A 7,936-nucleotide genomic window follows, 5' to 3' on the forward strand; every position below is an offset into this window, starting at 1 on the left:
CTTCCCCCATCTCTCTCTCTCTCTCTCTCTCTCTCTCTGCCCTCTAATCCTCTCACTATCTCCCTCCCACTCTCCTCTCCCTTCCCCCTCCATCTTTTTGTCTCCCTCTCCCTCTTTTACCCTTCTCTACCTCTCTCTCTTTTTATTCATCCTCTCTCCTCTCCTTCAGTTTATCTCCATCTCTCCCTTGTCACTCCCCCTATCTCTCCACCTCTATAACTTTATGTCTTTGTTATTACCTCCCATATATATAGAGTTAATATATATCATGATATATTAATATATTATAATATAGCAAAATTAATATTGGATTAAAACAAAGTTATTATATTTAATAATATCAATATTATGATATATTAATATGAATATTAGATTTAATAATAATAATAATAATATTTTAATATTAATATTATGGTTAACAATATTTTTTGCATGGTATTAATAATAATTTGGCCCATGGTATTTTGCTCATAAGCTTCACGTAAATAAAACCTATTTTTTGAGTGTTAGTAAGTGTAAAGAGGTTTATGGAGCAAATATAAAAAGAGGTTTTATTTATTTACTTATTTATATTTTTATTTATTTATCATATTTATTTTATTTACAATGGTATTGCCCATAGGCTTGGTATATAATTAGATGTCGATTTCTAATCTTATTTGATATGTTTTTATTTATTTACCATACATCTTTATACCTCTTTTATATTTATTTATTTATCATACCTCTTTTATAAATATGGTAATTGGCCCATGGTATTTATAATTATTTGTCTAGAGGTATAAAAAAAAAAAAAAAAAATCTTATTTATTTACCATACTTCTGGTTTATTTATATTTTTATTTATTTACCATAGCTCTTTTTTTCCACTCTTTGTAAACCTCTTTATATTTTAAATTTATGTTGTGTTTATACATAATAATAATTAGATTGATTTTTAAATAGGGTCTACATTAAATTAACAATGTTAAATGTTAAATATTAACTTTTACATTTACGTTTATGTTTACATTTACATTTACATTTAAGTTTACATGTTTATGTTTACATTTACATTTAAGTTTACATGTTTATGTTTACATTTACATTTACATTTAAGTTTACATGTTTATGTTTACATTTACATTTAAGTTTACATGTTTACATTTTTACGCGAGATCTACCCCATGGGCACCATAATTATTTTATTTTTAATCTTAAATTACAAATAATTTTGAAAAATACATATAAATAACCAAAAACAATTTTATATTAATTAAAATAGAATAAATTTCAATTAATTGAAAGTTAAAATAATATCATTTGAATGAAAAGTTGCTTGCTATTTTCAAAGAGGGTAAAGAGATTTGTAATTATTTTATTTAAACTTTGAATTACAAAAAGCTTAATAATTTAAATTGCCGTAAATTTGGGGTTTTGGGTGATTTTAGGGGTTACAGATAATCTTGCCTTGATAATCTGGGAGGATAAAACTGATCCGTGCGGATTTTCACTGGATCCATGTGTTTGGTGCCCATGAAAACTGACATCTCAACCATCAAAGTGATTTCAAATTCTATCGGAATTGAACTAGCGACAACTAGTTGGGAACTAGAGAAAGAGAGATGCAATGAGCTGCTGAAACCTGGAAAAAAACTAGTACATTTTTAGATTTGAAGTTCCTTGTAATGGAGACATGGTGGGTGCTTCAGATGTTGGTTACATGTCTGGCAGTTCGAACCGCTGCAGACGGATCAATGGATGCTGAGGTTTCATTGAAAGTTGGTCTTTGACAAAGTTGAGGAAACCTTCGGATCCGATGCTCGATTAATCTCACATTGTTGTTGAGCTAAATCAAATAATTGATGGAATTGTTACCCAATTAATCTCACATTGTTGTTGAGCTAAATTAAATATTCAGCAGAATGATTGATCCAATCGTTACACACTATGGCAAAGGTCAACTATCTTGCTTCTTAGCACATCCAGATACTATGCTAGATCTGGTGAGTAACTCTTAACAAAGTGTGAAAAAGCATTTCGTAATTAATTTAGATTTTCTGGAGTATTTCCATATTAATTTATTTTTTTTATTAGATTACGTTTTTCATCTATATCTGGAAGATGAGAGTGGATGGTTCCAAACTTAAATTTGACATTTTTTAATTATTTAAATCATATTTATTTGATTTTTCTGGAGCTTCTCTACATTATTTATTTCTCTTGAGAGATTAGATCTTCCATATATGTCTTCAAAACTTCGACCCAAAAAACCATTCTCCTTTTTCTCTTAATGTGTATTTTTTTTAATTTAAATTGCAGACATTTGCAGACATGATTGTGAATGCAACTTTAGTAGCCATGGAAAAACACGCAGGAAATCATGGCGTAAAGGTTTATTAGGTTGCTTCTTCGGTGGTAAATCCCATAACAATTCAAGAATTTTTAAAAATAATATTTGAACATTTTAAATGTAATCCCTACATTGATTGCAAAGGAAACCCAGTAAAATTGTTGAAGCAATTGACATGCGTTAATACTATGGAGAATTATGGGCAGGCTCTAGACATAGCGGTTAGTTCACCAAACAACGTAAGTTGTAACGATACTCTGTGTTTCTTACTCGAAATTTTGATGAATATAAGTGGAATTTGAAAAGTTAAAAATTTACTCATGTAAATTTTACTTTGCATATAATTTCTACATATAATCTTTGTTCAAGGAGTAGATTCGTTATTTAATCTAAAAAAATTATTGATTCACCATAATTATATAAAAAAAATACATAAAATGAATCATTGCAAATTGATAGCCATATTGCAGATAGTGGGGTTATCAAGATCATCTACAAAATATATGTTACAACAATTGAAGCACCTAGAAAAGATCTATGAGCCATATGCATTCTACAAAGGAAGGTGAATTATGTGCAATGGAGATGAAATACAAATTTGTTGGTGTTGTATTGTTTTAAACATTTTGATTGGTAATCAAGCAGCATACATTAATAATTTTTTTAATATATTTTTGCAGATTCGATACAATTCTAAAAAATTGTTTCAAGAGCTCTCTGAAGATGAACGAGACAGTTTCAGATTTGATGTTAAGATTATCGAGTGGAAAAATTACATCGAAAATATTCATATTCTCTGACTTGGTGAATATATCTTAAATGGGTGAATATGTATTAGTGGATCATAATCGTTACAATGGCCATCAAGACATCAATTTTCACTTCACTGGGTTCACTATTTCTGGGAGAGTGATGGGGGATGTTGGAGCAGAAATTTGTCTAGATAAAATGGAGGTCTTTCCAATGTGAACGTTGAACTCATTTCCACCAACAGTGATCTCATTAACGATGTCCAGATATAAATGGAGGTCTTTCCAATGTGAACGTTGAACTCATTTCCACCAGCAATGATCTCATTAACGATGTGTTTACGTCGTAGGGAGGCAGTTATACGTTTAAAAATATTACTCCAAGGAAATATAGGCTAGTTACTTCCCATCATGAATACATAAATTTCATTAATCCTCGAGCAGTATACAAATATTAGGTCATATCAAATCCCACTACATTTTTTTTCAAAAAGGAAAGGCCATGATATTTTTCTTTTTTTGCCTTCATTTGATACGTAGAATAAGTTTGGATATTCCTTAAGGATGAGTGTCCAGAGGACACAGTAGCCCTCCATGAAATCAAACGTGAAGAAGTGGAAAGAGTGAGCTTTCTAAGCCAATTGTTAAACAGAGGAAGAAGATACAAGGTCATACCTAATGTCGATCCTAGATAGGATGGCGCTACGCATGAGGTACAATGATTGAGGTTTATAGAGTATATTTTCTATAATATTCTCTTTCAAATACATGATTCTCATGTTCTCTTAACAATTTTCCAAAGAGGCTCTCCAGAGATGGAGTTGGGCTTTGGAAATCTAGTAGTAGATGACATCTTTTATGTCCCAAGTTATGATATGGATGGCTTAGTTGTTTCTTAAGGTAACCCTATTTTAGGTGTTCATGTATACCTTTATTCAGATGATGTCCATGAGGTGAAGTGCCCTCAAAGAAGCTCCTTGGCCAAATCAAGCGCTTTGTCATGCAATATCTGATGCATATGGGAAATTTTCTTTTAATTTTATTCCATGTGGAAAATAAAGGTTGTTGCCATTCTACAAGGGTGAGAATACAATATTTTATGTTTCACTTCCATTTATAGAGGTTCTTGTTGAGCACAGTCATGTTAATATATCTCAACCATTTCAGGTCACAAGTTTCTCAGTTGGAGGACTTGTGGTGACTTCTGAAGGAGTCTGTTTTGAAGGTGTTAAGATATTAGTTGATGGACGAGAAAGAGCTACAATAGATGTCTAGGGATATTACAAACTTGATCATGCAACATCAACACGCTACACAATCAAGGCTGAGAAGGATCACTTCGAGTTTAGCAATTTGGAGAATTTCATGGTTGTGCCAAACATGGCTTCAATCCCAAATATAGAAGCAACACATTATAATATTTGTGGGTCCCTAAAATTATTGATAAATGGCTATTATGAAAAGCGTCAAGTTGGCTTGACACATGGGCCAGACAATGTTAAGCCTCAACTAAAGAGGATTGATGATATGGGAAACTTCTGCTTCAAGGTTCAACCATGTTAATATCGAATATCCCCACTAACCACAACAACAAAATGTGATTCTGGTCTTCAATTTTCACCATCACATATTGATGTGACAGTAACTAGACCAATGTTTGGCATTGAATTTATAAAGGCCCTTGTTGATATCCATGGATCGGTGATATGCAAGGAAGGATGTGACTCCTCGGTTTCTATATCACTTACTTCTTTGGTTGTTGAACTCTAGGTTCAGAGAAGCTTAACTCTTTAAGTTTAACAAATGAGAGCAGTGACTTCATATTTGAGAAAGTCCTACCTGGTGCATTGCGTCTTGAGGTAAAACATGGACCTTCATCTGATTTGTTAGATTGGGATGATGACTAGTGTTGGGAGAGAAAGGTTATTGATGTCAATGTTGGTGTTTCTGATCATTCAGAGATAGTGTTTATCCAAAAAGGCTATTGGTTGCGATTTATGTCTACTCATCCTGTGGCTTCTTACATCATACAGAAAAACAAAGAACCAATGAATTTGTTGGTTGAGAAAGGATGGTAGCAAATCTACTTAGAAGCTTCTCATGTGCACATGCTTCATTTCTTGAACTCGTACATTTTCTTTGGAATGTCTTCATTAGAATTCAATGTATTGAACCATAAGCCTATATATTTGACTGGTGAAAAATATCTACTTAGTGGTGAAATACATGTTGATTCAAGTTCTTATCCCAAAGCAAATGAGTTGTCTCGAAGCATTATTATAGACATATGGCAAAAGGAGGGTGCATTTATAGATATGATCAATAATGTCAAACTTGTTTCAAGTGCTAATGAACCAAGCAACATTGTTGTATATCAGTACACTCACTGGGCCAATCTTGAAGACGATATGGTCTTTGTTCTAAGAGATAAAAGGAATGCTAGTGTGAACAATAGTTTTGAAAAGGTCTTGTTTTATCCAAGAAGTCGACATGTTGCTATTAAAATTGATGGGTGCCAACCTACTATTCCTTCTTTTGTGGGGTGCCTAGGAAAGTACAGTCAAGGTCAGTTCTACCAGCAAGCCCAGGAGTTGACATTAAAATAATTACTCAAAATGATAGTAGCAATGGTCTTCTAAAAAAGGGTGACTTGGTTCTTCAAACTTCGACAAGATCATATGGTTTGTTTTTGGGTGGTCCTTTGTATGATGATACTAAGTACTATGTTGAAGCTTCCAAGGGATATCATTTAAAAGCACTTGTATAGGACCCCTTTTGAAGCTTAGTTGTATGCTCATCCAATTTGATCGGACGCCCCACTCGACTAGCCAAACCATAAAGAATATTTGATCGTCAATATTCGACCTTTTGTGCACTCCCTGCATTTGTGGTCCTTAGTAGAGGAATCACTGAATTTGCATCAAACAACCGCTAGATATGGACAAAACCTCTTCAATCGCATTGCTTCAAACTACAACCATGTAAGTCTGGATTTTACTATTACTTTCAACACTTTACAATGAAACCAATGTAAATGCAAGTTGTATGTGGATAAAATATAAACCAATGTAAATGCAGGCTGTCTTGTATGTGTATGCAGGGGCATAGATGATAAAATATTTGAGACTGAATTGAATAATGTTTCAAGGGATTTCATGCTCTATCTTAAGACTCAATATGCAACGTGGAAGTAATTTGATCGTACTGGAAATGGACTCATAGCCCGATAATTAATCAAATTTCTTTGTGGACATATTGATTGAGATTATGGGGAGCTTTAAATCATTAAAGGAGTTGGTCATATGTGTTGTGCCTTTGCTTAAATAAATATGTGTCTTCTCAATTTGTTGTTTGAGAGGCTTCCTAATCTCCAATGTTTGTTAATGGGTGACAACTTTATCTTGGTAAAAATAGAATTTATGCTTTTCTTTTACATGTGCAACAAACAACATGTTTCAATGTTTAAGAATGTTTGCATTTGCTACTTAGTTTTCAGGTATACAAAGAATATATTGATGTAGCTTAGGTTGACTATTATGTTTTGGTTCATTATTATGTCATGTTTGCAGATTCAGTATATCCAATAGATATGAAACAAAACCAAGTAACAAATTTGTTTCATATCTATTCCTTATTGAAAATCTACACTAACTAAATTAAAAAAGTTAACCTGCTATAAGATGTGAAAAGACCATAAATTTCTTCCATGGTTTTTTTCCATGATGTTCATAATGATTATTGATGTCTTTTACCTCGTAAATGAGTGCAGAGTTGGCTTATTATAGTTTTGAAATGCAATGTAGGAACTTTCAAAATATCCCATACCTCGACGTCTCAAATCCCCACTCTCTCATTTCCGTATATACAGGTTTATGTAGACATAACTGAATTTCATGATAGGGAAATTAGTGTATTAGGTTGCTTTCTTCAGAGCACCCCTACTCTAGAGATGATAGAACTTCGTTTAATTGATGACTTGAATTATGACGATCCACGATATGTAAAGTTTTTGGAGGAAGTGATGTATTTGAATAGAGTTTCAAAGCAAGCAAGGATATTGGTATGAGAATCTTCTTTTTAAATACACGCTTCAAAATCTTTAAACCATTGACCAGTAAAAAGGATTTTGGGCTTCATTTTCTTTTATTTTTTTCTTTACGGAAGGGTATGACCAATGTAGGTTGTATGTGGATATGAGGATGAATTCTACTGTGGATACGAGGATGTGGACACCAGTGGAATGACCTACTTAGTCTTGGGCAACATCGAGTATGGAAGCGGATGGCAGTCTCATGGAGTGGGTATGCGACATTTTGCCCCATTTTCATTTTGTTTATCATTCGTTGTTTGAATTTTAATTATTTATATTTTTGTCATTTATATCATTAACATTCCATGTTTCCCAGGCAAGGTAACATCTTCGGTTGCTTTAGATGAGCAGCCTGTAGGATTAGGATGTTCCCAATGAGTTTTAAACATTTGTCTAATATGCCTTGTCGATTTTGGATTGTCATTGCGGTTTATTGCTTTAATTGTTATCTGGTTTGACATTTGATTGACAACGAAATTCCATGCTTTTATAAATTATTTGTATGTTAATTTTTAAAAGTATTTAAGAAAATTGTCTTCAGTAGCCACACTTCAAACAATGGATTTCATACTACTAGGTTTAAGGTTTGGGTTATGTATTTGGTTAAAATTTCACAAGATTTATATCATATCTCAAGTGTCAGGTTTGGGTTATTTATTTGGTCAAAATTTCACAAGATTTATGTCATATCTCAGCCTTTTGAAATTCATGCATTCATGCCATTCAAATGTAACACATCACGACAAGGATGATCCCTATTAAGCT

General features: G+C 32.7%; 1 pseudogene; it reads left to right on the forward strand.

The window, feature by feature from the left end:
- Positions 1-3,151: 3,151 nt before the first annotated feature.
- LOC149206551 (uncharacterized) lies at positions 3,152-7,549 on the forward strand (annotated as a pseudogene).
- The last annotated feature ends 387 nt before the right edge of the window (positions 7,550-7,936 follow it).

Source organism: Pinus tabuliformis, chromosome 1_2, assembly GCF_031772625.1.
Source record: "Pinus tabuliformis cultivar Carrire ecotype Pingquan chromosome 1_2, CPIR1, whole genome shotgun sequence".
NCBI lineage: Eukaryota > Viridiplantae > Streptophyta > Pinopsida > Pinales > Pinaceae > Pinus > Pinus tabuliformis.